The sequence below is a fragment of the Ursus arctos genome, unplaced genomic scaffold (assembly GCF_023065955.2).
Source record: "Ursus arctos isolate Adak ecotype North America unplaced genomic scaffold, UrsArc2.0 scaffold_22, whole genome shotgun sequence".
NCBI lineage: Eukaryota > Metazoa > Chordata > Mammalia > Carnivora > Ursidae > Ursus > Ursus arctos.
The window spans coordinates 55924293-55933111 of NW_026622897.1; the positions used below are offsets into that span (position 1 = coordinate 55924293).

Here is an 8819-nt window from a genome sequence, read left to right on the forward strand (position 1 = left end):
TGGAGCCCAATATGGCTTAAACTCACCACCCTGAGATCAAGACCTAAACTGAGATCATATCAAAAGTCAGGTGCTTAACCCACTAAGCCACCCAGGTACCTCTGCGCATGATCCTCTAATTAGTAATTCAGACAGTCAGGTACAAGAGGGGCCACCTGGGTGGCTCAGTCAGTTGAGCACCTGACTTTGGCTCGGGCCATGATCTTGGGGTCCTGGCATGGAGCCCCGCGACCCGCTCCCAGCTCACCAGGGAGTCCACTTTTCCCTCTCCCTTTGCCCCTCCCCCTACCTTGCACAATCTCACTCTCTCAAATGGAAAGATAAAATCTTAAAACAAAACAAACAAAAAAAGGTCACATACAAGAAAGAGGTAGCCTTAATAACAGACATCAGTAGTCCAGTATTCCCCCACTATCCCAAATGAAGCTTAATAAACTGATATACATCCAACTTTTGTGCACTTTGTGAACTCTGGGAATGATGACAAATCTTAGTTTTCTTCCAGAAAAGTAGTGGACGGACCCTGAAACATGGTAACAACCCAGCAACTGCCAACTTTAAGGGCTATGTGAATGACTAAGCAAGCGTGCTGCTCTCTGACAACAGAAAGTTACACAACCAGGAAGTAATTTTTCCTCTCCACTTCACTGAGTTCCTTTGTATCAAACTCAGTAAAGAGCAAAAACAATAAATAATTGTTAGATGAATGAACTAGTACTTCACAGTTTACAAAGTACTTTTTCATATCCTCTCATCTAATCTTCGCAAAAATACTAGAATAGGCAGGAATTATCATCCACAGTTAAACCGAATGGAAAAATAACTGCTGATTTTTGCCTTGAATAGAAGAGGGATGGAAGAGTTAGGTAGAATTCCAAGAAATTAGCTTAGTCTTAATCACCTAATATCACATCCTAGCAAAACCACCCACTATCCTCTTGTTTTACTGTATCCTTCCTATGATCAATCCCAGATCAAGCCATTCGCTGTGTTAGAACATTCGCTTTTCTCTCTAAAAACGATGTCCCTTTTTCTTTTTCTTTTGTTTAAAGAGTTTTTATTAATTTGACAGAAAGAGTGAGAGAGCACAAGCAGGGAGAGCAGCAGAGGGAGGAGAAGCAGGCTCCCTGCTAAACTGGGATACCCAGGTGCCCCTCACTTTTTCTTTCTAAAAACTGCTATTCAGGGGCACCTGGCTGGCTCGTTGGTGGAGTGAGACTCTTACATCTTGCAGTTTTAAGTCTGAGCTCCAAGGTGGGTGTAGCAATTACATAAAAAAATAAAATCTTGGGGCGCCTGGATGGCTCACTCGGTTAAGTGTCTGCCTTCGGCTCAGGGCATGACCCTAGGGTCCTGGGATCGAGCCATGCATCGGGCTCCCTACTTCTCCCTGTCAAATAAATAAAATCTTTAAAAAATAATAAAATATATTTTTTAAGATTTCATTTATTTATTTATCTGAAAGAGGGAGAGATAACAAGAGAGAGCATGAGCAGGGAGGAGAGGGAGAAGCAGGTTCCCTGTGAGCAGGGAGCCCGACGTGGGGCTCAATCCCAGGACCCTGGGATCACAACCTGAGCTGAAGGCAGACGCTTAACTGACTGAGCCACGCAGAGGCCCCAATAATAAATAAAATCTTTAAAAAAAGAAAAAAAATTGCTGGGGCGCCTGGCTGGGTCAGTGGGTAGAACATGCGACTCTTGATCTCGGGGTTGTGAGTTCGAGCCCTACACTGGATGTAGAGATTAGTTAAAATAAAAAAATAAATAAACATAAAAAATAAAAATTGCTGTTCAAGCCTCACCTATTCCACAGTCCCAGATTAGACCCTTCAGACTCTTATCAGTATAAAAACACATCCCCATCCCCTCCCCCTTTCCAAACCTGATTACGTAAACTAATGCCACCCAGCTGCTTTTAGTTATGCAATATATTTGTTGTCATACCTGCCACTTGAGTGTATGAGCTGTTTGCTGCTCTAGTAAAAAGCATCTGGATTTTGCTCGATTTCTTCTATTAGGGTGTAAATTAATTTAAAATAATCTATATTCTCTAATAGAGCTCCTTTCCTCACAGTGCTGAGTAGCATTTTCACCCCCTTAACATAACCTTCATTTGACAAACAGTAGTGAAAAGAGTACATCAGCTTTGGAGTAAGACAAATCTGTATTTAAAACTCTCCACTGCTTACTATCTTTGCAATTCTCTGTAAATCTAAAATTAACTCAAAATAAAAAGTTAAAAAAGGAATTTAAAAAACCCTGCCATTTGCTACCGTGTAACTGTACTTGTCATGATATTCAACCTCTTGGACTTCTATGTCTACAACTGAATAGGGATTATCGCCCTTCACGGAAGGACCAAGATGTCTCAAACTACAGCTTCTCAAAAGCAGGTTTGTTTGTTTGTTTGTTTTTAAAGATTTTTAATTTTTTAAAGTAATCTCTACACCCAAAAGGTTTTTGTTTACCTTTTCAACAAATATTTTTTTTTTTTTTTTTTTTTTTTTTAAGATTTTATTTATTTATTCGACAGAGATAGAGACAGCCAGCGAGAGAGGGAACACAAGCAGGGGGAGTGGGAGAGGAAGAAGCAGGCTCATAGCAGAGGAGCCTGATGTGGGGCTCGATCCCATAACGCCGGGATCACGCCCTGAGCCGAAGGCAGACGCTTAACCGCTGTGCCACCCAGGCGCCCCAACAAATATTTTAAAAATATTTTTAGTCTGAAAAATGTAAATTAATTTCCCCTCGCTCTAAGCCTTGACGGCTCAATTTCTAGCTTGAATACCATACATAAAATGATTTCCCAATACTTCGGTGTCCTCTACTGGACATTTAATACAACCATAAAATACCACTGTAAACAACAAAAACAAACACACTCCACACACCACTGAGGTCACTCAGATCATTCATACTCTCTTCCACTCATCTCACATCCCTAGTCTCATTCCCAACAAGTCACTTTTAATCTACAAATCCATTCACCTACTTCCTGAGAAGCTTAATTCACCAAGAAAGGTTAGGTGTATAATACCAGAAGTCTCTACGTCAAAGGAGCATGTGGAAATAAATAAGGTATGAAGTGATGAGTGAGTGCAACACGCATTCATAGAGAATCAACCGTTTCCTTCCTGAACAAGAGTCCTAATTCAGTCAATTCTTTCTTCCCTTGATTAGTGGTTTTCAAATATTTTTAGCTATGGAACCCAATACATAAAACAAACCTAAGCAGAAGCTGCTCTGGCTGAAGTAAAGAGAAATACGTGCAGTAGAACCCTAGCAGCGGAGTGCTTTCAAAGAAGCTTAGGGCTGTATGAACCAATGTGAATAATCACTGTCCTTCCTAGATTAGTGATTCTGAAAGTGAGGTCTGAAGGCCCCTAAAAGTCCTTGAGACCTCTTCCAGGGTGTCCATGAAGTCAAAACTATTTTCATAACAATACTAAGACGTTATTTACTTTTTTTTTTTTTAAACTGTACTAACCTCAGCACTGGGGTGCAAAAGCAATGGTGTATAAAACTGCTGGAGCCTGAGCATGAATCAGGACAATGACCCAAACTATAAAACAGTCACTGAATTCTTCACTGCAACACAGCACACACAAAAAATACACTTTCACGTGAATGCCTTTGATGAAGATGTAAAAATTACCGATTGTATTAATTCTTGACATTTCAGTACACCTTTTTTAATATTCTGTGATTAGTCTTTGAGATTAAATGGGAAATACTCAAGAGCACATCTGTATATGGAAATACAAGGGCTACCTCAAAGAAAAATACTGTGTGTGACTCCCTGAGTAGAAAACTGAACCAGCTAATTTTTCATGGAACACCATTTTTACTTCAGAGAATAAATGACAAACTATGGTTATTCAGATTGAAATGAAAATTAGAATTGTGTCTGCCACTATGAGCTCATTCTTAAAAGACTTACCTGATGAGATGGGTGGAAATGTTAACAACTGTATAATTAAATTTGTCAACATTTGGAAGAGCTACATAACCCAGTGAACCAATGATTTCTAAATGACCAGTGCATGATGTCATAAAATCATGCATGAGTAAATATCCAAAGTGCAAGACAAACCAATGAATTTTAACGTAACACTGTACAAAGTTCAATAATACGGCTTCAGGGAGCCTGGTTGGCTCATTCAGTTAGTGTCTGCTTCAGCGCCAGTCATGATCCCAGAGTCCCGGGATCCAGTTCCGTATCTAGCTTCCTGATCATCAGGAGATCTGCTTCTCTCTCTACCCCTCCATCCCTCCAGCTCTGTGCGCGTGCCCGAGTGCTCGCCCTCTCTCAAATAAATAAAATCTTAAAAAATAATAATAATAATATGGCTTCAGATTCCATTTCGCAACAAATCTTTAGAAACATTGTGTGGTGTCAAAGGAGAATACCTATCATCATCTGAAAAGGTTATTAAAACATTCCTCTTTTCCATCTACTTATCTGTAAGAGGCTGGGATTTTCTTCCCGTACTTCAACGAAAACAACTGATCAACTGTGAACGCTAAAGATCTGCAAATCCAGTGATCTACTACGCCAGACATCAAAGAGATTTACAAACATGTAAAACGCCACCACCCCTGTCACTGAAGTCTTTAGTAATTTTTCATAAAATTGTTACGTTAACAAATGAGTTTATTATTTTTTAAGTCAATATATCTTTTAAAACTTTATATAGTAAATATGAGTAGATATAACGCACGTAACAAAAGCTGCCTGGAATCTTCAGTAATTTTTAAAAGTACAAAGGAGTCCAAAGACCTCAAATTTTGAAAACTGCCATACTAGACTTCCTATAGCCTCCCTCTAATTCGTCTGCCAGACTCCAGTTTCACATCTTCCAAATTACCCCACTACGCACCAGCTTACACTCACTTTAGTATCAGACTTAGATAATTAGAGCTATATTTTAATAATTTTTATTTCTCTACTACAAAACTGCAATTACGCTGAATTAAGTACAAACTCTTCAATATGACAATTCTCAGTGTCAGTACAATGGGACAAGACTTCCGATCAAGGCATACAACTCTATCAGTGAAATGGAAAGATAATGGAATCCCACGGCACCACATTTAATTACATCAATTCAACTACAAGCTCTTTTTGCCCTCTTCCACAAAAAGAGAAATAGATATTGCTTTATTTTCCTAATGGCCTATCCCCTTTCAAACAAGACCTTGATTTCTATCCTAGAGAAAGGGAGGCTACCACAGAAATATAGAGACTCTAGGACTCTTAGCTTTTCAGCTTCCTGATACCAGATTTTGACAACTTAAAGGGTTTTTCAAGGACACTTTTAACAAGACGCAATTAACAGGGGCACCTGGGTGGCTCAGTCGGTTAGGCGGCTGCCTCTGGCTTAGGTCCTGATCTCAGGGTCCTGGGATCGAGCCCCAGGGCCCCACATCGGGCTCCTTGCTCAGCAGGGAGCCTGCTTCTCTCTCTGCCTGCCGCTTCCCCCGCCTGTGCTTGCTCTCCCCCTCCTTCTCTGTCAAATAAATAAATAAATAAATAAAATCTTTAAAAAAAAGATGCAATTAATTATCTGACTTTATAAGCATACACCAGGAAAGATAAAGGTATGATTTTATTGAAATATTGGTAATGATTTTTCAAAAGCAGTGATCTCTCAATCAGGGCAATTTTGCCTCCCAGTGGACATGTGACAATGTTTGGAGACCTTCCTAATCGTTACAACTTGGGGAGGAGGTGTTATGAATATCTAATAGGTAGATGTGGGGAACACTGCTGAATACCCTACAATACAAAACATTGCTCCCAGACAAAAAGAATTATCTGGCCCCAAACATAAGCAGTACAAAGGCTGAAAAATCTTCTCTAGAGACTTGCTATGCCAAATACTCAGGTTCAGTTCCAAACCCAAAGAAATGCACCAAATTGTCAAGAAACGCTGTTTGCACACCTTGCCTCTACCACTTATATTGTTAAATCTCCAAAAATTTCTCAGTCCCTTAACCTTTCAACAAATTGCATAATTACAGATGTGCACTCTGTTAGAAATCAAACATCACAACTACTATCCCCTACTTCCTAGGTTAATTGCCGCAATAAAAATATCACAATAAAATAATATACCCAATTTCTTCCAGGCTGTGAATTTGGTTCCGTAAAAGTTCTATTTGCTCTTAGCTATCTAGGAGCTAGTAGACACAAATAAAGTCAGGTACCAAACTACCATGTAATGTATGAACGGTACGAGTCCTCTTATCTAGGCGCCATATTTCAGGAGCACGCATATACCCAGTCTCTTGATAGACTATTTTTAGGTTTAGCTGTTCCATATTTGTTTATCCCTTCAAATAAACACTGAACGCCTACTATGTGCCAAGCAACCTGAATACAAAGACAAGACGGGGCGCCTGGGTGGCTCAGTCAGTTAAGCATCCAACTCTTGATTTCGGCTCAGGTCATCATCTCAGGGTTTTGAGATTGAGCCCCACACGGCTCTGCACCAGTGGGGAGTCTGCTTGGACTCTCTCTCTCTCTCACCCTCCCTCCTTCCCTCTCTCCAAAATAAAAAAATAAATCTTAAAAAAAAAAGAAAAAGATAAGACAAATATATTTTACCACAGTCTAATAAGATAAACAGCTAAAATACAAAATGATTTGTGCTATAAATAGAAGTATCAAATAAGTGTTATGGAAGCTTGCAGGAGACAGAATGCCAGGAAAGGCTTCCCAGAAGAGGGTGATGCTTGAACTGAGAAAATGTCACAGAAAATATACTCTGTTCACATCTCTGTGTTTAGACTACTGTACTCTTCTGCTCTTACACACTAGTTTTCAGTTTTTGCTTTGTCATCTAAACAAGAACAAAGTGACCATCTGACCAGTGTGAACAGACCAAAGTGGCAACTTTTAATTCAACTCCCTCAAATCTTTATGAAGAGTGAAATAATAATTCTATCAAAGTATTTCCCAGTTCCTCCAATTTGTCCAAGTTCTGGCTTTGTTTTTCAAATATCCTAACTTCTTCCACCAAGTAAACATATCATGTCACCCAGTTAACAAGCACTTCTTTCTGAATTTATAAGACTGTCACAAGGAATGATCACCCTCTTTTCTTTCTTCCCGTTAGTTTCTTCTTCCAAACAGTTTCATTTTCTCACCTTATCCTACTACAATACTTTGAATTCTGTACCAAAGGAGCCATAAGTTTCAAGGTACAAGAACCACAAAATTACCAACACCTATCTTTCTAAGTCTTGTCTGTATTTCCTGCTTTCTAGTCCAATACTGTTATGAGACACTAATTGGATTCTTTCTTCTGAGTCCCCCAGCAGCTGACACAAATAAAAATTTCAGATTTGGAATTGGAAATTAGCCAGACATGTAGTCTTATCGATTCGTTTCCAATACATTTACACCACTGACATTTTTAAACCAACTTCTTTTTAGTTCTCATGGTTTAGGTTAGGGTATCGCAAATGAAGTTTCTGCCTTACACAAACAGAAGTGGTAGCAACCAGATCGGAAAGACTGTTTCTAACTACCGAATGCCCCCCCCCGGACCCCCAAAGGGAACTTTCAATAATGGGAGGCTGGAACACCCAGGGAGAATGATACAGAAGAAAAATTTCTAGACTGAGTCAGATCAGGTACTAGCTAAACCTGTCCCTTCTCTGGACCTCAGTTTCTCCATCCATAAAACTTGCACGTGATGGACGGTAAGGGGATTGGCTTAACTTCTAAGGTCTCTACGGCTATAGTAATCCAGAAATCTCGTCTTTCTCCTCATCTAGTTTTACACGGAACGCGTGAGGACAGAAAATAACCTTTTACTCCACTAAACCGACCTTAATTCTCAGATATTATTTTAAAAAGCTAACAAACTCCCGAGCCACCCACCCTCAACCTCGGGCTGCAAATTTCCCCCAGGGAGACGCCAAAGGCAAATTAAAGCCCATCCAGCACGACGGTCAAGGAAATGCTGGGGAGACCCTATTCAGGGTCCTAAGACGCTGCCCCCGCAAAGGGCCCGCCCACCTAATCACCGCCGGGCAAATGAATGAGTACCACCAGATACATGGACGCTCCCTCCGCGTAGGCTGCAACGGGAGACCCCGGGGCCCAGACTCCACCGATCTCGATTCCCTCCCAGCGCCCGAAGAGCCCGGCCTCGGGGCCGCGGGGTCGCGGGCCCCGCCCCCTCCCTCAAGGCAGAAGGTGCGCGCCGGGGCGCGAGACTTCCGCGCGGAGGGCCTGGGACGCCCCGCGCACCCGCCCGCCCTGAGGGGAGGAGGAGCCTGTTGGTCCGGGGCCGCCACCGCCCGGGTTCCCGACTTACCGCGGTGCGGCGGGGGAAGGGAAGTGTCAGGAGTGAAGGCCTAGGCTCGTCCGCCACCCGCCGCTCAGAGAGCAGCGCGCGGCCGCCACGAAACCGTCGCCGCCGCTACCACCACCGCCACCGACCGCCGCTTCGGGCGCAGCGCGCAGAGGGCCCGACTGCGTCACACGCCGCCCGCCGTCAGAGTCTCGCTCCGGGCGCTCCGCCCTCGCTGTCTGCACATTGGCAGACGCCACCGCCACTCTAAGCCTGCCCTGTTAGTCATTGGGCAACGAGTCTTTTGAAAGCGAACGTGAGGGCGGTCTTTGGGAGAAGGGGAGAGGGGGGGAAGAGGAGGGACCTGAGGAGTTACGGAGAGGAAAGGGGAGGGGCGGTGGGAGGGACATGGGGGGGTCCCGCCCCTCCCTGCCGCGATTGGCTGGGGGAGAGTCGTGATGTCATACAAGGACCCCTCGAAGTGGGCTTGTGAGTGGCTGCGTTGGGGTGC

At 42.7% G+C, this 8819-nt stretch overlaps 1 protein-coding gene across 6 annotated transcripts in view; it reads right to left on the reverse strand.

Moving 5' to 3' along the window:
- The window catches only part of NUP98 (nucleoporin 98 and 96 precursor), a 114530-nt gene extending 105986 nt beyond the window's left edge, over positions 1-8544 (reverse strand). For all 6 annotated transcript variants that reach the window (XM_048217077.2, XM_026517980.4, XM_026517982.4 and 3 more), the window contains exon 1: positions 8333-8544. The gene's annotated coding sequence lies outside the window, so the exon portion shown is untranslated. The remainder of the gene's footprint in view (positions 1-8332) is intronic.
- Positions 8545-8819: the final 275 nt, after the last annotated feature.